Source organism: Vespula vulgaris, chromosome 2, assembly GCF_905475345.1.
Source record: "Vespula vulgaris chromosome 2, iyVesVulg1.1, whole genome shotgun sequence".
NCBI lineage: Eukaryota > Metazoa > Arthropoda > Insecta > Hymenoptera > Vespidae > Vespula > Vespula vulgaris.
The window spans coordinates 3,720,010-3,745,588 of NC_066587.1; the positions used below are offsets into that span (position 1 = coordinate 3,720,010).

General features: G+C 38.5%; 1 protein-coding gene across 9 annotated transcripts in view; it reads left to right on the forward strand.

Moving 5' to 3' along the window:
* Positions 1-25,579, forward strand: part of LOC127072517 (fat-like cadherin-related tumor suppressor homolog) — a 291,697-nt gene that overhangs the window by 82,434 nt on the left and 183,684 nt on the right. For 8 of the 9 annotated variants that reach the window (XM_051012955.1, XM_051012956.1, XM_051012961.1 and 5 more), the window contains one exon: positions 14,049-14,061. The exons of the other annotated variant lie outside the window; for it this stretch is intronic. The gene's annotated coding sequence lies outside the window, so the exon portion shown is untranslated. The remainder of the gene's footprint in view (positions 1-14,048; positions 14,062-25,579) is intronic. 9 annotated transcript variants of the gene reach the window in all.

The following is a 25,579-nucleotide window of genomic DNA, read 5'->3' on the forward strand; positions in this document are numbered from 1 at the left end:
GAAAGCCAAGGATAACGACGTATAAATCTTTCCTCGTGTAATTGGTGCTTGAAAGGAAGAGGGCAGGTAAAGAATCGTTTTATATCGAAGTCGATACGAGTTTTGCTCGAAGAAGAAATAGTGAGAGGAGTAGCGGTAGAAAGGGAAGGGAAAAGAGGGAGAAGGAAGAGAAAACAAGGGGGTTGTACCGTGAGTTACAAATAATCCGAGCAAGTTCTGAATTACGTCGTAGAATGGCCGAAGAACGGGCCAACTTCTCTTGGAGGTTTCCAACTTGTACTCAGCCCTTTAATTTAACCTCGCCGTGCCGTAAGTGTACGTGTAATATCCAAGAAAGCGCAAAAGCTCGTCGTCGAGTGCCTTCGCGGAGCTCGTTCCGCGCCGGAATATTATTCGGGGTACCTCCTCCGTCTTTTCGTATTCCAGTTAATACATACATACGTTAAACCGTTTCACGGTGAATCGACAGTCGACGGTTATCTAAAGTTAAGGGAAGTCTCGAAGTATTAAAGCCAGCACAATTGGCAACGTAGTTCGATGACTTTTACGCGTCTATCGAAGATGATCCTCGCGTTGTTATCATCGCAGATGACAGAGGGTAACTCGTTTCTGCATTCGGGTCTTAGGGACGTGGGCGTTACGTTCATCGCGATGCAAAGAGGAGAAAGTGGTGCGAACGTTAATTTATGTAATGCTGATTTATGTCCCTCCGACGATAATCTTTTTTAACCGGCTCGCTCGGCAGTTGATGGCCATTCGAGCATTGTGGGGAGCTCTCGTCATTTCTCTCAACTCGCATTTCACTTTTTTTTGCGAGGGAAAGAGAAGAGGAGATAGAGGGAAGGAGAGCGAGAGAGAAACTTGCGACTTTTTTCGTGGCTTTTTCAATAGCGGTAAGGATGGTAAGTCATCGATTATGTGGATTTTACGGTTCGTACGTCTTTCTCCGAAAGGAAGATCGTTTTATCAACGCAAAGCAGTTCCCCTCGAAACGTCAGCTTTTTAGAGAATCGAGACAAATAATGAAACATTCTGCTTTCCACGAACCGACGCGAAGCCTATCACACGCGAAACCTTCATAGACTTTCATCTTCTCGACTTTACTTATAATAAATGTTTATAATTGCCAAACTTTTGATTAATCAGATCCTTATTCAGATAATTTCCATATATGGTATGAAAGAGAGCTCGGATTTAACGAAATTTCGTATTTATCATTCGAGCGAAGAAACTCTAACTTCATCGGATCCCAACGAAACTATTTAAAACGCATCAACCCGCAAATAGCTAATTACGCCGACCCAAAAGTTTATCGATCCCGAAAGTTAACGTCGAGCGTTGATTAATGTGCCGAAAGCGCAATGTAACCTCGGTGCGATCCCCGCTTGTAAAATAAATATTCCTTTGGAGTCGTGAGGACAGGAGGAAAGATAAACGAAGAAGAGATGGGAAAGCGAAGGAGAGGAATAGGAAGAAAAGGGAAGAGGTTTCTAAACAAAAATCTTTGGCTTTTAATTCGGATCTTTTGGTCTGATTGCCAGAGCACACGTCTGTGTACATAACCGGCTGGATACACGTTCCAAAGATTTGCTGAATGAGCGTATTTCGTAGCGCGAACTCGTCGTTAGTCGTACGAAAAATCAGGAAATCGGTCGTAACTCGAGGAACGGCCGTAATTATGGGAATCCAGGTTCGTTCGCGAGTCTACCTTCGCTCTTTCGCGCTATCCTTTCTTGACTTGCATGGATCGGATGCACCTGCCGTTCGAGCCTGTACGTTTCTCTCCTCCGGCCACGCCGCCATTCTTCTTCTTCCTCCGACTCCTTACTCTTTATCTCGCCCGTCCACCTCTTCGTCTCTGACCTTCTCCCGCCGACTCGTTCATGCTATCTCTTTCTCTTTCTCTCCTTTTCTCTTTCTTTCTATATATATATATATACATACATATATATATTCCTCTTTCTCTCTCTTTCTTTCTATCGCTATAATGCCGTCCAAGATTTCTCTCTCAGTCTTTCGCGTACTTGTTTTCTATATCTTCCTTCCTTCTTCTTCTACTTCGTGCAAGTCTTTTCTCTTCTCTCCTCGAGGCAATGTACCACCATAGAACGTTGACCTCGACTCTACAGGCTCTTCGAGTTCCCTCTCTCTCTTTCTCTCTCTCTCTCAATCTCTCCCTCCCTCTCTCTTCGCGAGTGGATCCTCCCCGCTTTTACGTTTTCTTCTTCTTCTTCTTCGTCTTCGTCTTCTTTTCTTCTTCTCCTTCTTCTTCTTCCTTCGTCGCCGTGGCTGCTTCTTCCAGTACTTATATTTATTTCTTTCTTCTTCCTTCTTCTGCTTCCTCGGTCTCTTCTTCCTCTACTCTTTCTACTTCTCCCTCTCCTTCTTCTTTCTTGCACTGCCAGGAATAAACCAAGCTCGACGCGAACGTTCTCGCTCGCAACCATCGTCGAGGAATCTCGATAAGACCAGCTGAGAAATTAATTGGCCGGCCTCGAAAGCGAGCGGCTGGAGTCTCGCACCGAAAGATGAACGCAGGACATTGATCGACCCTCCTAGATGACTGGATCTTGTAACCTTCAAAGAGTGTTTGAGAAATTTACGAATTATTTGATCAATCGTTCTCGAATATAAAATTCGAGTTAATTTCGAACCGATGAAATTTACCTACGTCTAGATACAATCTACATTGTAATTAATTGCACGTCAGAATATAAATGCAGATTTATTTTTCGAAGGTAAACACGAAGGTAAAGGATTCAAACGAAAGAACGAAATCCTTAGAGTATAAAAGAAAATCTCTACATTCAAAAGTTACAAAAAGGAATCTGTTAAGTCTTTAAGATTCCGAGTAGATCGAGCGAGCGAGCGTGCGCCTGATTGGTGACTAATTGCAATTAAGAATCTTCTCTCTGCGGAAAGTGCGGCGAGGAGAACGATTCTAAGGTTAAGACAGAGGAAAGTCCCGTAATCGTCGATTCGCAAGCTCGTTATCCTGAAATCTCTGAATCGAGTTCGTGGGACATTAGAAAGGATTCGCAGAGGCGAATTAGCGGGAACGAGAGATAGAGAGAAAAGAAAGAGAGAGAGAGAGAGGGGGAGAGGGAGAGATAGGTGAAAGGAGAGAAAGACGGCGAATGCGGTGCCAGAATATGACGTTTAAAGTCTCCATTGTTCTGGGCGTAGTGCGCGCATTAAGCGCGAGAATAAAATTGGGTCAAATAGCGATTAACCTCGGTCTTCGTTGGACCGACTCCACGCGAGACTGAAGGAGAAGAAGGAACGAGTCGCTCGTTGAAAAGACAGTCTACTTGGATGATCCTCCTCGCGGAACATTGAGAGCGAGAGATTCGGCGCTCGGAAATGGAAAGTCAATGAAGGGTTAAGCCAAGTCGGAAGAAACGGCTGTACGACCGTGAGAATTTATCGTCTCGTTTATCACGATAAATTCACCCTTTGTTAGATGAGGCATCGATCCAACTTATCGATATTTCCTTATTCTTATTTCACGTTCTCGACTTCGAATCATTAAATACATCGCGTGTGAAAGCGTACTATCCTGCATGGCCATCATTAGTTTCTAATCTTTATCGAAGTATTTCTTTTTCTTTTTCTTTTTTTCTTTTTATTTGCAAAATATCGTGAACGTTGGGACCGTTGATCAAGGTAGCAGTTTCCAGTCTGCGAAGACCTCGCTTGACGGAATAAATCCGGTGGTGATGACGTATAAAAGAAGAAGAAGAAGAAGGCGAAGACGAAGAAGAAGTAGAAAGCAAAGAGAAGAAAGAGAGAGGACGAGAGGAGGAAGGAAAAGGAGTTGAAGCGAAGAGACATCGAGAGATGATATCGTCCCGTCGACGCGCTGGAATGCGTCTACTGTCTGAAAAAAACGTCGCGGCTCTTCTCTTAACTTAACGAATCTTCTTACTCTTTCTCTATCTCTATCTCTCTCTCTTTTTCTTCCTCGAATCTCGTCCTTCCTTTTCTCGCGCGAAAACTAAGTTGAAACAAGAAAAAAAAAGAGAAAGAGAAAGAAAGAGAGAGAGAGAGAGAGATTCTTGAGAGGGTCGATCTCGCGTGGGTCGTAAACCGCAGTCCGCCTTCTTCTCCATCCTTATCCTATCGTCGATCGACCCTCTAGATTTCCATGGATCGTCCGTGACACCGTAGATCAGCGATCGAGCAACGCGTCGAATCCGAGAAACCTTTCGACGCTCTCATCCTTTTCTTTCTCTCTCTCTTTCTCTTTCTCGCCATCGAATCGCAAATCTTTTCTCCTCCTTCGAGTGACTTTTCTCTATTCATCCATCTCTCTCTCTTCCTCTCTCTCTCTCTCTCTCTTTATATCGTTTGTTCGCGCGGCACCTCGCGTTCTCGATTCCGCCGCGAGAGAATCCGCGCGTTTCCCAGCCTCTCGAAAGATCCGCACGTTCGGAGGCGGCATGTAGACGGCTGATAAGGCGTCACGATTTGTGTCAATGGGAACAAATGCCTCTTGAGCCACCAACAGCTAGCCACCTTCGAAACGATAAAGGAAGGGAACGCGATAGAATTCCTACTTTCTTTCTCTCTCTCTCTCTCTCTTTCTCTTTTGCTTAAACTTTTTCAGTTGCGAAGGCGGAAACGTTTATAGCTCCGAGCGATGTCTGAATTTCTAGTTACTGTTCTTTGGATTTTATCGGTTTGGGAAAGCCAATGCGAATTCGGTTTCGCGTGCATAACCGCGTTTCGTTCTTTGTGGGAGTGTCGAAGGTTTAAAAGCAATCGGAATAAGAATCAATGTGAGATCTGACTACTGTGAATCGAATCTGGAACTCGAAATTAACTCGGGTTCGATTGAAATCTCTAACCCCTTTTCGATTAAATTCTCAATAAATTTCGTTCTTTCTGTTTTTCTTTTTTTCTTTCTTTCTTTTATCTGTTTGAAATGTATTTATTTCCTTTTAATCAGTTTGCAATACAAGATTCTCTTGTGTTTCTGATTAATGAATAAATTGTTCATCAACGTTGTGTGCTTTATTTTCTGTTTTACAGATACAATTATTCTTTATAGATACAATATTGATAATCAATTTTCCAAGTATCCGAGTTCCAATTTTTATAAAGAGATTACAAAACTGTGTCTTCGATGTAGTCTTTGTAAGAACATACTCATATCTCGGAAAAAGATATATATATATATCACGATTTATTTTAAAGAACGAAACATTACATCGAATACACATATATAATGCGATCGTTTTGTTATCTTCACATAGATAGGGATTCTCATTCGATCCTTTTATACAAAGCGATATTATATTTGTTCCATTTCCAGTGATAATAATTAATGCGCTCGCGTTAAATCCGTCATCGGTAGAAGAAAACATATCCTTCCCTTAAGTTTTACCATCTTCCAACGAGCTTTCATTAATAAATGACACGAACACTCGCGTCAAGATAAAGTTCTTATCTTCTGTTAGCTATTGGACCTCGAAAGTCGTCGAATGTCGGGTGTTATGCGGATTGCAACGGGAGACGTTTATGAGAACGAGCATGAGAGATAATAAGAGAAAGAAAGAAAAGAGAACAATGAGAAACGCAGCATGCGCGAGGATGGATAATCCTTCACGGTTTTGTGTACAATAGCGTCGCGTTCTGGCGTGACGTGTCCTCTCTCTTTCTCTCTCGCTCCGTCTCTCTCTCTTTCTTCTTCATACCTCCCCCCTCTCTCTCTTCCTCTTGTTTTTTATTTCTTCTCTGCCCTTTTCTGTTTTTTGGTTCAGTAGAATCTCTGGTGCACGAACAAGCGAAAGAGAGAGAGAGAGAGAAAGAGAAAGAGAGAGAGAAAGGAATGATGAACGGCCAACTGAAAAGTTGACGCGAACGCGCCGGTGATGCAGCTTGGACTCGGTTCTCTCTATGTCAAGTTGAACTGGCGTGAAGTTTTTGAGGAAAAGAAGACGATGAATCATTCTCCAGAAGCGCGATACAGAGAAAAAGAAAGAAAGAAAGAGAGAGAGAGAGAGGAGAGGGTGTACTCAAAGTTGGTCGACCGTGATACGGTCCTTTGCCATCTGAATTTCTTATTAGATTTCGAGTTTCACGACTTGATTACGAAAGTTGAAGCTCTAGCTGGCTGTTGATATTTTTGTTGCGACTTAACGCGAACGATGTTGGAATGCTTGAAAGAATTTTATACCGTTCCTTCTTTCTTATATATCATTTTTATTTCTAAACTCATCAAATAGGTTTCGCAACATACTTTTGTCTAGAGAGAGTTCATTTTAACAACGATAAGAAGTTTTGTTAAAAGATGTTGAAAATAACGAAGACTATCCAAACAACAACAACAACAACAACAACAATAACAACAACGACCACGACGCAAAAATGGCAAACTGTGGACACAAGGATAGGATATACCTGTAAGAGCGAGTTTTTGCGCGTACAAGTAGCCACGGCGTGCTTTCGCAAGCGAAAGAAGGAATCCTTTCTCCGGCATGGCTGGTAATTACCAGCCTTTGGGCTTTCCTTTGTGTCGTTGCCGCCGACCAAGAGGACGCTTGCACGACCGAGTAAAGCGGCTAGTTTCTCTCTTTCTCTCTCTCTCTCTCTCTCTCTCTCTCTCTCTCTTTTTCTCTCTCTGTTTCTCTTTCTCTCGAAGGACGCGAAGAGATAACGGCGATAGTCCGAGAACGTGTTCCTGTTCTCGAGGAAGACGAATTTCCAAGGATTTCTTCTTTTTTTTCTTTGTCTCTCTCTCTTTTTTCTTTCTCTTTTTTTCTTCTCGAAGGGAAGAGAAGAAGGAAGAAAAATTTTCGTCGTTCTACTCCGAAAGACGCGACAGTTTCAAGACCGCATCGTGATAATAAAATTTATGGTAACGAAGCGCGATGTAGAGATTTGATTTTTTTCTTTTCTTTCTTTCTTTTTTTTTCTTTTTCTTTTTCTTTTCTTTTTTTCAAAAGTTGCCAGAGATTTTGAGAACGCGAGCATGGAGTTAATTTATGTAGTCGTTGGTGGCTCTATATGGTTGTTTTACGAGTTCTAAAAAAATATCGTGACACCACCTTGCAGATTATTCTCACTCGTTATTTTCTCTTTCGTCGATAACTTTGGTGTGACACGTGTTATCTCTTCTAATCGTCTTTTCGTTTCTCTTGTTCGGTTAAAAAGGCTCTCGCGATTACGACATATCCTCGTTCGAACTAATTATCACAGTATGCGGGAATGATATATGTCGTATTGTCGAACTAAACGCTAAACGTTAAGATCTTGAAGATCTTTCGTTGAAGAATTCCTTTCGAGCTCATCTCGATATTTAGGTCGAGAGGAGTGCCGCTTCTTTCGTGGTGAATGGCGCGACGCGGCGTTGAAAAGTCCGGAGAAGAAACAGAAAAGAAGGTTGGGGGAGGATGGGAGAGATAAAAGAAAAGTCAATCGGAGTGAACGCGAGCGAAGTTAATTAGATATCTGTGAAATAATACTATCGCTCGGTGAGTACCACAGCGCTTTGTACGGCTTTAAAGCTACGACTCCATTGTTCGCTCCGATAGCGAGTAATAATTCATTGGACGTGCTGCTGTAATATATATATATATATATATATATATATATATATATATATATATATATAAACTCGAACGCGTATTTTGCATGTACACATATTTGTAGAACTATATATAGATCTATATATATAGCCGTATGTGTGTGCACGTGCGTGTGTATACATTTATATATCATCAGTTTATCCGGAATAAAAGAGGTCCGGCACATAAGAGTGATCTCTGGCATTTTGTTTCGCCCTCACTACTACTCTTTCGTCGAGAGGAAAAAGATCGATTGACATTTCGGTCCTCGCGGCGAAACTTCGAGAACATGTTTATATCGATTTTATCGATTGTGCAAACCCAATATCGTGACTTGGAAATTCTCAAAGGGGGTGTGAAAATATTTCACGTTACTAGACGTAGATGAGAGAATTGTAGGAGAGTAAAAGGAAGGAACAATACCGACCGCGAGAGATCTACTCTCCAACATTCGTCGTTCATCGCGACTTTCCAATCGTGTAAGCGCTTAGTTTCCAAGATATAAATTATTATTATTATCCTTCGTAACAACGATACGAGAATCGATGATCGTAGAAAAATTATCTACCTTCGTGAACGCGTTCTTTATGTGCTGTTCTTCATATTTTTCCTTTTTTTTAACTTTGGAGAAGATGAAAGTAAGGCATGATTTTAAAATTCATATTTCGCGATGTTCAGAGAAAGCGAAAATTGGAAAGTTCATTTCTTTTCGCGATACAATTTTTCAACTTGTTGCGTTTTTTTTTCTCTTTCTTATCGACGAACTAACTAATCGATTGCAAATGCAAATATCTAAAATAACAAATGTTACGTTCCTTTCTCTGGTCTCGAATTTTATTATGTAAAGTTTAAAAAAAAATCAACGTAATCGTGTATCAAATCACGTATAAAATAAATGCTCGAGTGCGAAAGACGATTGCACAACGAGTTTCTACTGGTGTCGTTACGAAATGAAACTGCGTGTGTGGTTCCTGCGTGCGATATGCGTTTACATTTACGAGGCGAGAATAGTTGCAAGGAATGTAACTAACAAGATGAAATGCGCTATTAAACTCTTCAAGGTGTTAGACTATAAGAAAAGTTTTGCATTCGAACGACTTATCGGCATACATACGATCGATTTGTAATTCGTTTCAGTCGTAGTTAAAGTAATAAAACGGCGGATATCACATACGCTCTTTCCCATAAACATTACAGAGATTAACCATTAAGTGACATTACAAATTCGTTCGTATTTAATCATGACACGCGAGCCGTTAATAAGGCTAATTTTCGCTCGAATGGAATTTGGATCGTAAAGCGAGTTCGGTACAGCTTTTTATTTTTGACTAATGATCAAGATTATGGATATAATAATGTTATATTATATAGAACAAATGGAAATGTAATTGGTTCGTTAGTCTCATCATTAGTATATATAATATTCAAAATACACGTTACAATATTATTCTCGATTAATTATTGCCTCTAATTAATTCATTTTCTGATCATATATACTAATGGTTAAATATAATATATTTATAATTATTAATACACGATTTGACGTAACAATCGAGTTATAATAATATCTGAAAAAGGCATAATTACTTTTTTCGGAATATAAATATTAAGAATTCAAGCCATTTCTAATTTACTTCCTATTCAAATGGATTAGAAGACACGGTGGGAAAGACGTCCATGTTCGATGTTCCTTTTTTCTTCTCTTCGAACTTTTACGTTCCAATCAGGATTGATTGAAGGACGTAAAAGAATAGATAAAACGGTATCAGGGAATAACGGTGCTCGAATCTTTCACGAATACGAGATCTTACTCGGAGGCTTTAACAAAGAGCGAGAAACGTTAACGAGTGAAGCCTCTTCTTTTCCCTTTGTTTTTTCATTTTCCATACTTTTTCTTTTTTTTTTTTTTCTTTCATTTTCCTTTTTTTCGGAACTCAAGAGATTTCGTCGTTCCTCTCGCTGTTTGCAGCTCTTTCTCGTAAGACCTTTCGTTTAGTCTTTTCTTTCTTCTCACCGGCTTCGCTACCCTCCTCTCGTATTCGTTAGCATCGTTCGTCTTAGGACTAGACTAAGCCGGTTAGCGCGGTTCGTTGCAGACGTTCTTGGATTCGGCTTTTGCGTTTGACCCTTTCCTACTTGCTCCTTCCGCGATCACGAGGCGGAACAAGAAGACGGTGAGTTTAAAACGACTGTTCGGAATATCCTTCTCATTTGGAAATGAAATTTACGGATAGGAAAAAAGGGAGAGAAAGAGAGAAAGTGTACTTGAGATAAAAGCATTCAAACTCCTCCGGCAAAAGGTCCCTTTATCAACACAGTTTCCCTCTTTTTCTCTTTCTTTATTTTTCCTTTCCACTTCTCATGTGACAATTAGAAACAATGGAAACGGAATAGAGGATATTGTTTTTATCAACTTTTCTCGTGTTCTTTCGAAGGCTATAAAGATCTTTAACGATATAAATATCGAAGTGTCTACCGTTCACGTATCATTCTAATTTTATTCGTAATACAAATGCATCTTAGAATAAAATAGAATTATAGAATTAAATATATCGATTTATTCGTTGTCTGATCTCATAATTAACAGTTTAATGTTTAATTAATAATTAATACAAAAGAGTTGAAGATAGCAAAGGAGAACTGTTGACATCGCTGTGATCAACGTTCATTCAAGATATTCTGTCTTCTTTTTAGACAAGCTCCTCCTGTCGAAGCGTCGACACGTTCACGCGGCTATTTTATAATCAAATGTTATTACAAATAATTTTTACGCTCCTTCTAAAGTCTCATTATACAATAATAATACTTAATGATCGATTATTTTAAAGTCAGTTTTCTGCATAGACGCTATATGCTTTTCGTACGGTATTAGTAACGAACTAATAATTAAAAGAGTCGAAACAAAGATATGCGAGAAAGGAGAGAAGGTAAGAGAGAGAGAGAGAGAGAGAGAGAGAAAGAAAGTACTAGTTCAGTCGATGAGTGCAAGGGAAATACGAAGACCAGGGAGTTGCAACGTGATTTGCACCGGACTCGGGGTGTACTCGATCAAGCGCGGAAACTAATTTGAAGCGTCGATTCGAGGCACTCGGGCCGCATGAAAAACCGTGCTCCATGCACCGGCCGTTTCGCATTATTCGATATACCTCGCCGGTGTACGATAAATATCGTATTGCAACCGATCGTAAAGAGAGCGACTGAACGAGAGAGCGAGAGAGAGGGGTGTGGTAGATGGTAGAGAGTGCATGCCCCGCCGACACTCGTGCCACGCTATTTACACGACCGCGTAGGATTTATCGCTCTTTCGATTGTCGCCCTACCTCCCCTTCCTTTCCTCTCTCTTTCTCTCTCTCTCTGGCGCCTTTTTCACTCTCGTGATAGTCGACTCCACCTTTTTTTCATTCCCCACGAAAATTGAAATATATTCCCGCAAACCTGGCGATTTTATCGTCCAATACGATCGACTCTGTCTTTCTTTTTCATTCTCTTTTCCTTTTTTCTTTCTGTTTTTCTTTTTTTTTCCTCTTAATCTGCCTTATCATAAATTAGAATAATTCTCGTTTCTTTCTTTTTCCACTGCATATACTATCTTTTTCATGTATCTTTTTTGTCTCTCCTTCGTCATTACTCGCGATCTTTATCAATGTTAATACGATTATCCAACCAAAATCCTTCTTTTCATATCTCTTTGTTTTTCCTCGTTAAAACAGATTTACATTTAATATTCGTTATTCAACGCGTGGTACTACGGAACTATGATGCAAAACGAAGGAAACAAACGGAAAGAAATGTATTAAAGAAGACTAACCGTGTACTGCGAAGAGTCCGACGATATGGGCTCGAGCTGCTCGCCCATTCGCTTCTGGCGAATGAACGAACGAACGAACGAACGAATGTGAGTGTCTGACCAAGCGACCAACCGGTTTCCGTTCGACGTATTCCACGCAAATTCCACCTTCTCGTATTCATCGAGTTTACGAATCCACTTCTTCGTGCATTTGCTCTGCACTTTGGCGACGATTCGATCATCTAGTATATCGTCGATCTATTCGTTCTACGTTCGGTCAAATTCCGTCGCGAATAAACGAATCGTTTCGAACTTAAACGAGTCTTTTGAAATTTCGAGGGCACGAGTATGCTTTCCAAAAGATTACGTCGTTTTAAGAAGGAAAAAGAAAAAGGAAAGAAATACTTCTATTAAACGACAAATTGGCAACGTTTTAACGTAATCATTTCTAATAAAAAAATAAGAGGATTAACGTTCGTAAGAAAATATATAGAATCGTTGATACGACGAATCTTGAGGTATTTTTTATTCAGCTCTTTTTCTTCTTTTCTCTTTTTATTTTTTTATCTTATTTTATATTTCATTCTTTCTTTATCATTTCTCTCTTTTTATTTTTGTATTTTTTTGTTCTTCTTTTTTTCTTTTCTTTTTCTTTATCTTTTTTCTTAAACCACTCGATTCTTTTTGCGGACTTCGTAGATCGTTTGGTAAGATCTTTCAGAGAAAAGGATTTACGTGCGGTTCGTTTAGAGTTTCGGCGCGTACGTAGCCGTCCGAAGGAACGTTTTTACCGGCGTCTCTATTAATCCACTGAGGTACTATCAATTTTCTTTCGTGTAAAAAAGCTTGGCATAGAGGATGTTACCCGTATGAGCCGGTTCTCGGTACACCGCGAGAGTTCTCGTCTTCGTTGATTTTCATCGGTAAACTCGAAGAGAAACATCGATAGGCACTTGGTGCCTACAGCGCTCAACGAGAATCTCGGCATCGTTTCTCTTGCGATTTTCTTTCGGAGGACGTTACAAGTACGCATATAAGCGGTCCGCAGAATATGGGACGATTAATTATCGTGTTTCGACTTTAACACGGGTTCGCGAGTCCATCGTACAAAGCGGAATTACAAAGGACAACTTCCAATAATCCATAAATTTCTAATTGCTACATCGTTTCTTACGGTGTGCCGATTTTTTTTTTTTCATTTTAGTTAATCCATTGTTTCATTATTCATTATAGTTATAACATGCCTATAACATATTTTCGTATATGAAATATGTTTAATAGAAAGATGGTACATATATATATGTTATAATATATCTAATATCTACCATTCCGAGAAGGGTTTGTCGAATCGGAGAAACAAGACTATCATCAATGAGATGATCCTAGCTTGTCCTACAACTTACAGCATCAGAGTGAGAGAGAGAGAGAGAGGCAGGGAGGGGAATGTATATGGAGCTTACGTGTAGGATGTATAGGCTGTGACAGCATCCGGTGATCAATGGGCACGCTGCGACAATATGCGTCCTTGCAGCATTACGTTATGCATTGCGCGATCCACGCACATCGCACACCGTCGACTGAATCCTGTGTGACACATCACCCACGCCTATATCTCACCTCTTACGACTATCATCCGTGAGAATGAAAATCCCTTTGCGTAAGGACATACGTTGTGTGTCCTCTTTTAAGAAGATAAATTTGACCCACTTTCCCACAGACATCATCTTGACGTCTTTCGAAACAAGACGGTCTTGTCGATCTAATATTCCGCAAGGATTGCTTCGAGTATACTCATCTGTTTCACAAATGATGAGTTCGTATTAGCGATGTGTTCACAATGTTCGTTAAGCTCTCTCATCGTCGTTCGATAATCGACTCGACATGTAACGAATGATGCACACGATGGGTAACAACGAAATAGGAAAGCGTCGAGAGGCATACTCTTTCTCGATAAATCAAACGGAAATCCGAGAGTAAAATAGATCATCCATGAACGTACAGGATTTATTTTCTTCTTCCTTTTGAAAGTCTTCGTTTCTTCCTTGGCGAGTATTTAGAGTAGATACGAATAGTGAAGCAAGACGAAAGGAATCAAAGGAATGGAGAGAAAAAAGAGGGTAAGCTTGCCTCTAAGCGATGAGAAAGATGGAGAGCCGGAAAGAGTGATAGAGAAAGGTAGAGAAGAGATGGAGCATTGTCGTCGGCGATCGATAGAGAACGCGCACGTAACGTGCTCACAGCGGACCACGAACAATACCAATGTAATAAACCGCTCCATTTACCTCCTCGTATACGCATACATTTTCCGCGTCAAGATAGCTTTTTAAGAGAGGCGAAGGGGAACAAGAGAGTATGGATATAACAACGTGCAAACGAGCCTTCGAGATTTACGTTAGTTTAGTACGATCTTTATGTCCTGGGATAAAATTACGACTGTGTAAAACTAAATAGAACGAACAGTCAAATTTTTACTATGACGATCTATCCTCCTTCCTATTGTTTTTTTCGTTAATAACAAAAAAGTGTAATATAAAACATAACTGAGGACTTATTTTAAAAGTATTTTTTACATACATACATACATATACATATATATATGTGTGTATACATATATATATATATTTATATATATTTATATATTTACATCGGAGCAGGTACTAATATTTTTTCTTCTCCTTTTTCTGTTACAGGTGAGAATCATAGGTACTCCAACTTTCACCGCCGCTTTTCTGCTATTCATCAATTTAATTCCAATCATCAACGTTACTCGCGTTTACACTAAATTCCCCGTAGGAACGTTTTGCTTTGAATTCCCTCTAGTTACGAGGAGTATTCTATTCTATTGGAACTATACGCAAACGACGAGTAATGGATACGTTTATATGGTCGCTCGAGCATGGTCTACACGCGATAACCCACGCGGTTCCTTGTGGACACACTAGACACCGCGATGCGGAGGAGTAAGCTAACAGTTACGAGAGGACCACAACCTTTAGCTCGTTTGCGCAAAACCATCTCGAGTATCTACCGATACGTCCGCTCTATGGAGAGAAAAAGAGAGAGAGAGAGAGAGAGAGAGGGAAAGAAGGAGCTTTGTAACGCTTCTTTGCGTTCTACGGTCCAAATACGAACGTTTGTCCTGTATCTGTTAGGTTAACAAACGCAATAACTGGATAAGCAAAATACAAGTAATCAGAATTTCTTACAATTTAAATCGAGATTAACGATCTGCAATCATTCCGGATATTGACATTTATTGATCGTCTCTCTTTGAAATAACAAACATGTTTTTAATTCTTTTTATATCGCTTTAGGATATCTTACATCGATACTTACATACATCCGGATGCTATAACTATTTCGGACTACATCGGTTTTTCTTTTTCTTCTTCTTCTTCTTCTTAGACGTGGTAGAAATTCATTCATGTTCCTCTTCTTTCTTTTTTTTCTAACGATAATAACAAGCTGATCGTGTCGCTTATCAGTCGTCTAATTCCTATGGCCGGTGGAACGACGATTTAATTAAGAAAATTCCGAAAGGCGGTATCCGACTATGGCGGGCTATCCGACTACTCGACGGTTGACTAGCTTTGCCGCAATAATTGCACTTTTACCACTTATCTCGTGATATCTTTAAGAACGTTTCTAATTAAACTACTTTCGATCGATTCTATCGTAGAACACGTAACGATACGTAGACCGAGAGTCGACGCTTGTTAAGATACGGCATGGTAGTTAAATATATTAGGTTAAACGCTTTCAAGATCGCCGATATCGTAATCTATCTATGTATGACTTTCGAAAGGAGACATTTGTCGTTCCACCTTAGACTCTACTCCCTTTGTATCGAATGAAAAGGAAATGGAATTGCGTGCTGAACGTTCGTCTTTCCGATCTAAGCTTTTTTAGCCTTTTTTCCACGTTGAAAGACGAAAAGGAAGAGGATTCCTGCTAGGGGAACGATAATGAGATTCATGGGTTCTTAAAATGAAAATTTCTTCGTGAAAAGGAAGAGCGCGGGACGAAAATGCAGGTATAGGAAACATTTTGTAGAGCGCCAAAACTCCTATCGATAATCTTACTTTTTCTACGGTTCTTTTTCCCGGTGCTCGATTAAGTCAAATTTTAATGACTCCATTAAGCGACGAGAACGTAACGTTTCTAATTCATTTATAAGAAAATTATGCGGCGGGAAGCTCCCGATCGTCCCTCCATCTTTAATTGAACGTAGGTATTATAGAAAACAAAAAAAAGAAAAAAAGAAAAAGAATAAAGATTTCGCAAACTCGATTGTCGTAGTCTTTTCAAAGTTTCTTAAATCGTGATTTAATTCTCTTTCCGAACAATCCTAAAGAGATTCGTAAAAATTGACGAAGGGAAATTTCTTGCGGACCATTAAGCGGATATCCATAAACCCTCGAAGCTCGCGGTAATTATACTAACTATCGTATTGTAATTAATTCAGGTGGTTCAAGACTACTTCCGCGTGAATACGTTGAATGTCTCGGAAGCCGCACTCTAAAATCTTCCGAGTCACTGAAATATTTCTCTCTCTCTCTTTTTTTTTCTGTCTTTCTTCCACCTCGACTTTCCAACGAGAGAGAATCTTTTCTTTTCCTCTTCTTTTCTTTTCTTCTCTTTTCTTTTTTTTCCCCTTTTTTATTACTTCCCTACTTCATCTTCTTCCTTCCTCGCTTCTTATTGTCTTGGCGGCGAATTAGCGATGAATTTAATAACGATTTCAATAGATACCGAAGTGAAAACGCATATTCGACGAATAATCGAATAAATATTCTCAATTGCCCACCCGACGTGCATTTTTTTCCCCTTTCTTTTCCCCGATCTCATTTCCGTGAAAGAATTGGTTTTATCTTCCCTTTTCTCCTCTTTTCCGACGGAACGAAATACTCGCAGTAAAGCTGGAACTCTTTCCTCTTCTTTAATTGAGCTTCGGCCTCTAATATCACGACTTTCCAGTCCATTCCAACGGTTGTTTCTGGTTAATGAATTCTGTCTGAAAGTTTCTACATTTTTTCGAATGTCGTTAATTTCGTTGGGGGAAAAAAAAAATAAAATAAAAAAATACAAAGATAAAAAAAAAGAAAACAAGAAAGAAGTTTCCTATTTCGCAGCCACAACAACGATCGGACGTATCTTCCATGGTTTAATTAAATATCTATTCTTTTTTGAAACTTTCTACATCGTAATTTCTCTATCGTAATTGAGATAAAAATTTCTAGACAACGATTGAACGACGATGGAATGTTTCCGCGAACAAACGAGGCAAACACTATTGAAGCACATTTAATGGCGTCGTCCTTAGTAATGCTATCGTTTTGTCACTAGACTAGACTATTGTTTGACCAAACTTCTGGCACGCATTGAAGTTAGGGAAGGGTCTAAAAGAAGAGGTTGAAAGTAAAATGGAGTACTCGCGAAAAAGAGAAAAAGAGAGAGGGTAAACGAATGTTGATTAAATATGGACCCCCCTAAAGGCAGCTCTCTGGGGTTAGAGGCCCCAACCATTGAGTGCAATTCGTGCATTGTGCACGGAATTTAAACCGGTAAATATTCAAGGCACGAGGCAGCTGCCGTCATCCATGTGCTACACGTATACCATACGTCTTATCGTATCCCGAAAACAACTCGTTCGATGCTCGACGAGCCGAAGAAGACTGCTGCCATTCTCCTGATGTTCGCTCTCCGAAGTCGCATCTCTCAGCGAGCAAAGGATCATCCAATAGCTCTGCTCGATCCCTTACGAATTTCTCTGCGATCACGTCCGCACGGCTCGTCCTACCGAAATTTATGCTAAACCACTAGAATGGGGCCTTCTGTTGGAAGAACCGAGAGAGATAGAGAGAGAGATAGACTTGGTTAGTTCGAGGTAGGATATCGATCTTCCACGAGGCTGGTTGTGGGCCATCAAAATTCAAATGTGGCGTGGGATTTCGTCGTAAAACATACGGCAATCGTGTCGGTTTCGTGGTTTTCCCTACGTGAAGTTAAACGAATTCTTCGAATTATCGTTTTCAGATTCTATGAAAAATGAATGATTTTTTTATGTCCCTTCAGTCGTTTGATTCGTGAAGTAATTTTTAATAAGCTTCAAAAGTTTCCAATTAGCTTCGTATTTAGATCGAAATTGATTTCCCGAAGGAAGATTAAAAAAGACGAAATATTTAACTATGCAAGACTGTTTAATATAGATCGAGAATTCTTTCTATACTTCGATCTTATATCCCCAAGTTATTTTATCGTATCGAATCTATTAGAAGAATTTTTTCTATGCGCACGATATATATTAGCATGCTTTATCGTACAAAATCGTATCGCACAATAGCTTCCCCCGATATATCTCTCTTTTATGTTTGTCTTTCGCTCTGTGTTGCGCGAACCTTCTCGCATAGCCTTTCAAAGGATCTGGATCTGAGAATATGTAATAAATATTCTCATCCAGGTCTACCTGCTCTCTTCTTCTTTTGGTTCTCTAACACAAGGAGCAAGACTTACGAGGAGTCCATCTGTAACACGGATACTTTCGACACTCGGCGTACGGTTCGAAAGAAGACGGTCGATAAAGAAGCGATTAACATAACAAGCTGCCGCTTATATACTTCGTAACAGTGCAAAGAGAACTATCGAGGCCATCGTGATAAAATGCAACGTGTACTCTCGACTTCTCTTTTCCGCTTACCGTCTCTTTTTCTTTCATCAGTTGGGTGTGAGCAAGACCACAAGGAAAGACAGACTTATGTGGAAAGAGGCCACGAAGAGTGAATTCTAATATTCTACTCATACCGTTCGGGATCACCTCAAAACGAACGATTCGACATCGAAATGGTATCTTTCAACGGAGAAACCCTGTGTTTTCCACACGACAGATGATACTTGACACACGGTGAGATAAACTCTTCTATCTCGATGACAAGATCTTGTCGGATTACTTCGTGAGTCGTGTGTCGAGATATAATGATAAATCGTGAAATGGATAGATGTCGAACGAAGTAGATAAATAACGCAGAGAAGAGAATCCGCTATTGTTTATTTGTTTAAGCTTTTAATTCTGCGTATGGTGTTTTTTCAGAAAAAAAAATATTTTATTTACTTTTGATCTACAAATTATTCAACTTCATTGATCTTAAGTAGAATGAATTTAGGTGAATCAATGGCAAAAAGGGAAACAACAAAACGTTCGTCATTTTGAGAGAGATAAGCACATAGAATGAAATTTTCCACGATCGTGATTTTTGTTTTTATCGCATTTTCGTCACAATTCGAGAGAAATAGAAAGCAATGAGCGTCCATTGATGTGAACACTCAGTGATCGTCAATTAAATTCGCTTTATCGAGAATTAATAATCGTCGGCCAAAAATATCATTTGTTTTCACTCGATTGAAGTTGCCAAAGCTTCTCTCGTTTGATTTTTTAGAAAAAATGTTTGAATTATTTGCACAAATATAAAACTATATACATATTATATATATATAAGAATGTTTATAATTATTGTAAACATTGATGAAACATCGAACGAATTAAGCAAACAAACAGAATTCGATCTCTTTGGATTTTATAATATAATGGCATATTAATGGGTAATTATCCTGTGTACTGTCAAAAGGAATATCATTATAGTTTATTATGTTAATTATGGAGTAATTTTATAATTACGATTCATTGGAATACAAAGAACTAGTTTAGCTATTAACGTAATATGAAATATACATGCTACACACATAGTATGTAATAATTTTTCGATCATGAATCCTTTGCTTCTCGTTGTTCATTTATTCTTTATTCCTATCTTTAAGATATAATAAGAGTATTTGATGCTTCCAGATCATGAATCTTTCTCTTTTTCTCATCTTTGTTCTTAAACATCTATCTCCGTTGCTTCATCAGATTAATGGAACGAATCTCACATTTTTAATCCTCCCAGAACTCAACGATACGCGATCGTAACACGCGAAAGAATTACGAAACACAAATTGTATATTTCGCAGTTTTACTGTCCAATAAATAAATATGACGAAAGGAAAAAATAAAAAATGATTTGGTCGATAAATCAAATAATCGAAATAATCGATCCAATAAAAAAATAATACATCACGCATATATAAAAAAAAAAAAAAAAACAAGAAAAAAGAAACAGAAAATATCAGTTGCGATTGTATATAGCGTAAAATAAAATGATCGTGAAAAATATCAAATGGACAACATTTTCCGAAGCTGTAGACCATTTAACGAATCCACATTATATTTGTCAACTGGTCGTAATTTCTATATTCGTATGTAATCGATAGAACAAAATCCGATTTAATCCTTTTGGTTTTAAAGCTTACCAATCCGATGGTGGATCGATCGAACAACAGATATGCGTTTCTATTTTTGTGAAGGTGTGGGTGTACATGCGAGATTATTGGAAGTTAGAGAGAAATGGGTACAAGAAGGAAACGAAAGGAAGAGGAGAGAGATATAGTTGGTCCATGCTTCGTGAGATATACTCTCCAATACATATACGTATAATATAATGTATTTGGTTTCCTTTGTCGGCATTCGACGACTACATTCCCTGCACCGAATTTTACTTTCGTTTCGAAGATAGGAATCGAAGAATAATGGATGCGTTTTCGTGGAGAATACGTTCGTTTCGAACCACAGGAATGTAATATTCCATTCCTCTCTACTCTACGTCTATCTTTCTTTCTTTTCTCACTTTTCTCACTTTTCTACCATCTTCTTAGCAGAGACTTTAACTTTCTCGTACGATCGCCAGAGAAGCCTACACATATTCGAGCTCTTCGCTATCGCCATCAAATTTATATTTCACTTCGTAAAGAACCAACAGGTGCCTGTTTGCTTCGCGTCGAAGTAAAGAGTGGCTGTGGGTGTGTTCGTGTGCGTGTACATGCGTACGTGTGTGCGAGAGAGAAAGAGAGAGAGAGAGAGAGAGAGAGAGACGCGAGCGCACAGAGTATACGCTCTCACACGATCGCAAGATGGCAATCATTATAAATAACTTAGCCGTAGCACGTCACTCCGGGGCACAATGCTGGGGCCTTTTATTGGAAGGAAAACGGTGACGATAAATAACGTGGTAATAATAAATAGCTAGGAAAGTCGATGCTTGGTGAAAGGACGAAGAGAGAGAAAGAAAGAGGAATGTTATTTCCGTAGAACGGAACGAATCGACTAATACCTACTCTAGAACGAACAATGCGAGCAAGATCCAGTTCGTGAGCTTTCGAGAATAATGAAATCGGATCGATGGTCCAATCGAAACGATTCATTTGGGAGATCGGCGAAACGATTCGCTTTTCGAACGGAAATTTTGATTTAGATTTTTTAGGAACATATTCGATGGTATAAAACTCATACTCCTGAATAATCTCGTGTTTCATTCAGAGCGTATAAAATTTCAACAATGACATTTTGTTTTCTTGCATAACCAGTAATATTTAGCATAGACATCGGTTTATTTTTATAGTATCAATTATATACTTAAGAAATATACCGTAGCTTGTCACGGCTCATCATTGAAGTCATGGACACGTTGGAATATCAAACATCATTCGTGATACTTTCAATGGGAAAATGTTCGACGTGCTGGAGAATCATTTAAAATTCTAAGAAAGCACTAGAGGCACTACACGATAAACTATTCTAAATACTGTTCGGTATGACTTGAGAATAAACGACAGTTATTAAGAATCAGTAGACAGTTGTCCCCATATTATTAACGATAGAATTTTACCATCAATCGGAAAGACGAGAAGCTCGTTTACAAAAGATTGTCGATGTATATATGTATGTATGTATGTATGTAGAAAGAAATAAGGGTATGGTTATTTGAAAGAGAAGGTTTCATTGTATCTTGAAGTAGATGCTTATCCCCGTGTTTCGTTAACAAGCACGCACGCACCTGTATTTGTCTCGATGGGTTTTGTCGAGCACGTATTCATCTTCCCCTCTACTCACGAATGTATTTCGAAAGCAAAATTTTGCTATGTATTTCTTTTTCTAAAAAAAAGAAAAAAAAATTGAAATTCTATCCATTGAGCTACGGAAAACAAACTGGTTTCATCTTTCCTTTCCTCTGAATAATATTTTAAATAAACAATATGTATATATTTGTTAAAACTTTTTGTTATGAATGGATGAAAGAATTACTAAGATAAAAAGTGTATTTTGCTTTTAAATTTTATTTGAAAGTCTGCATAACAAGTCAGCGCTAATTAAAATACGTCATACGTTCGTTTTCATTTCTGTTAATGAAAATTATTATTATCACATCAAATAATACATATGTACATATCATCTATATTGAATTGGAATAACAAAAATATCGTTTATGAAATGTATTAAACGTGAATGATCGTTGATATAATGGAGAGAAATGAGAAACCGAATGCAAACGATCATATTCCTTTTACGAGGGAGGATTTTGGGATTGGTTCCAACTATGAGAGGGTAAATTGGTTTAGATTATGTTCGAGAAACTTTAAAGGTTATCTTTTCCCAAAGGATATAACGTAAATATGTTGAAGCCCTAACATGCTTTACTTTGCTGGTACTTGTGATCTCTCTCCTTCGTGTATAATATACATCGTAAATTAAACTTTTCACTGTTGGCTCACTTAACATGGCTGAATATATAAAACAAACTTACATATATATTATAGATATAAATATATATATATTTATTTATTTATCTATTTTTGTCTATATCGAAGGCATTCATTCGAGCGAAATGACACGCCTCTTCTGCGGCTTCGAGAGACAAAATACGCATCCATTTACGTGCAAATTACTACGCGGTCTCGTATCGTTCTACGGAAGAGAGCGAAGCTCTCGAATTGAATATACCGAGAATAGTTTCGCTACCGAAAGCTCGTTCCGGAAACCGAAATATATCTGGTCGACGAAGTCGCGACGACCAACGCGTGCGTGCACGTAGAAATAATTAAAGCTTCCCATTTGGGATCTCGGTAAATTTCAGCTTTTTCCTATATGCCTTCCTCGAGAGACTTGTTATTATTTTATTTTCGTAAACGTGAATATATTCTAGATGACTTTATTTGTGGTTACCAACAATACGGATCGACAAATAGATTTCGATTTTATTTAATTTTGTCCTTACATAGATGTATTTATAATAATCGACTATATTTACTCGTATCGATGCAGCGTGAATATAAAAGACCATTTTTGTTTTTGTGTTTGTTATAGATAACGAAGTGCATGCGATATTCACGAATAGAAAGGTTCTTTGATCATCTTATATGTGCGTGTACGTGTGTGTGTGCATTTAACATTCTGTTTGGTGCAAAATGTTACGAATAAATTTCGATCATGATGGTGGTCTCGATCAGTGTTGCAGTGGCCTATTATATAATCGTCTCGTGAGTGCGCTTAATGAGACAGATTCGCGTACATAAGATACGTCGAAGAGGGAATACCAAATATGCGAAGAAACTTGTTGGTGATGGTACTGTCGTTTTAGATCACCGTTTCTCGATACGGCGCGACCAAAATAGGCGCGCGCGCGCGAGTCACGTTCTTCCAGTTACCCTACTTGTACGCTTCTTTACGTCTCCAATGACTTTTTAAAGCGATCAGGAAGAACGATCTAATGGAAACTTAAATTAATGAAATGAAAAAAGAAAAAGATAAAGATTGTTCACGCGTCAGACGATATTTTAATATAGTTTTTCTAACTGCGTATAATGAAGTTCAATGAAAATTCTACTGCGACGCTTTGCAGCTTGCTCTTCTGTTTTTCTTCAACTTTTTTCTTTTTTTTCTTTCTCTTTTCATGAAAAAGAAGGATGGAGCTTTTCTATCGAGCAGAGCTCCGTATTGGCACGTTGCAAAGATGAATATTCAAGAGTGGAAAGCTAAGTGGTAGCGAGAGTACACGCTGTTGCACGACTTTATAAACGCGATTGAGATGCTAACGACGTACTACTTTTTCAAAATATGAACCCATAAATCGAAATATAAGTGGAGCTCTTGAATTTTCCTTTAAACGGTCCATGGCAAAATTTTTTGATTTACTCTTATTCCGTTGCAATTTAAAACCAGAAATCCTTTTACGCGCGTTTCTATAACAGATGTCTCTTTAAAGATTGAGAGATCTCATGGTCCAGCGAAGGAAAGAGAACGTGACTATATTATCGTTATATTATCGACGTAATATCGTCGGCCATGTTTCCGGATTTACTCGCGATAAAATTTCAAGTTAGTGTTCGCAATTTACGACCTCGTCGTCCGATAGCTACACCATCGAAAAAAATCAAAAAAAAATCAACCGTTATGAAATATTGCTACTGTGATCGAAAAACTAAATTTAATGTCGTAGAACGATGAAACATACGTGTGTTATATATATAATATATAATATATATATACATATATATATATAGGTATAATGTGTATGTGTGTATATATGTATATATATGTGTGTGTGGGTGGGTGTGTGTATATATATATATATATATTGTATAATGAAACCTATCGATGGAATAGATTACGAACGAGTATATAAGAGCATCGATTTAACGCACGTTAAAATGTTGGACATGGAGTGTAAAGCCAGACGCATTTATAGTTGACAGAAGGTTCTGGGTAGAAAGTGTCGCGGGAAGCCTTTCGTGAGCCGTCTTAACACGAATTCATTGGGGTGGAAAGACGAGGTTCGCCTCTAAATCATCTTCATGCTGGTCTTCCTAAACTTCGTAATCCCGTTATACATCCGTCAACTCGCTATCGCAAGATTTATTAAACTTTAATACTAAGCTCTGGAATATCTCCTATAGAATATATTTACGATTTCTTTTGTCGAGTTTTTCGATTGACGTTTGAAAAATTGGATAATTTGAAATTTAATCGAGGAAATGATAATTAATGGCAAGATTCATTCATATCCAGGTAATACGAAGGTAAGTAAAAAAAAAAAAAAGGAAAATTATTTTCAAACGATCTTCGAAGAACACTTTCATACAAACAAAAAGTAACCCGTATCCAGGTATAATAACAAAAAAAAAGGTTAGGTAGAAAATCTCTGATAATCTCGCGGGTAAATCTTCACTCGTTGTACTATCTATCACAGTGATCGTTCGAGCTTCGCGATGTTAATCTAGAATCGCGTGTTTCGTTGAAGTACGTAGTTTCCCTAATCTCTGGGCGTGTTCCAGCTTCGTCCATCGTGGCTAGGGGATCTGTTAGTAGTGCGAGAAACCTCGGGAAAAAAATAAATCTATCGTCCGCTTCCGTGAATTCATTCCGTAGAATAAAGGGACTAGTTCGAGATGGTAAATGTAGTATCCTCTTTCGACCCTCTCGAATCAAAGCTTTATTTTTTCAAAGAGAATGTTTTTTCAGGTATGTTCATAAAATGAATAAAACTGTCGGTGGGTCACTAGAATGTGTTCTCGTTTGATCTTAAAAGAAGATTTATTTGATCCCGAATAGAATCATATTACGTAGAGTTCCACGATGAATGCTTTCTCTATAACGCAAATAAATCGAACAAAAGACATTTGGAAGTAGTTTCGACTGAAATCGAATGTCGTGAAATATTGTTCGATCATATCGTCATCTTTTATATGTACCAGTAACGAGATTCGTTTGTAACAATACCTTCGATTTTTCGAAATGATTGGGTCTCGTTAAAATCACGAATATAATTCCCTAACTATCTTTATATATATTTTTTGTTTTTTTTTTGTTTTTTTTCAAATATTTGTATAGAATATTCGATGGTTGTAACAGGCATCAAAATAATGAATTGTTCGATTTATTATAGATTTCGGATAAAAATTCTAATGATTTTGATTGATTTTAATCGATAAAGGGTTTTCGTTGAAATTCAATGAAATAGAAGAAAATACGAATAGACGGGGAGGAAAAGAAAAAAAGAGAGAGAAAAAAAAGGGAGTGAATAGTCGATGAAGTGCCGGAGATATTTCAAGGTACCGAGTTACGATAGCGATTACGTGGACTCACATAAATAGCCGAGCATGCGACGCGATGCGTCAGTGGTCAAAGGCATATCTCTTGGATTGATTTAATCGCTGGCAGCCATTTGTCAAGGATGACGTCCGAATGCGGGCGGTTTCTCTTCTCTCGAACTGTACGGGACGTTTCTGCGGTTATGGAAACGCTAAGCATTGAAGGTGATGCTTCGTTTCTATCCACATCTTCTACATCGAGGTATCT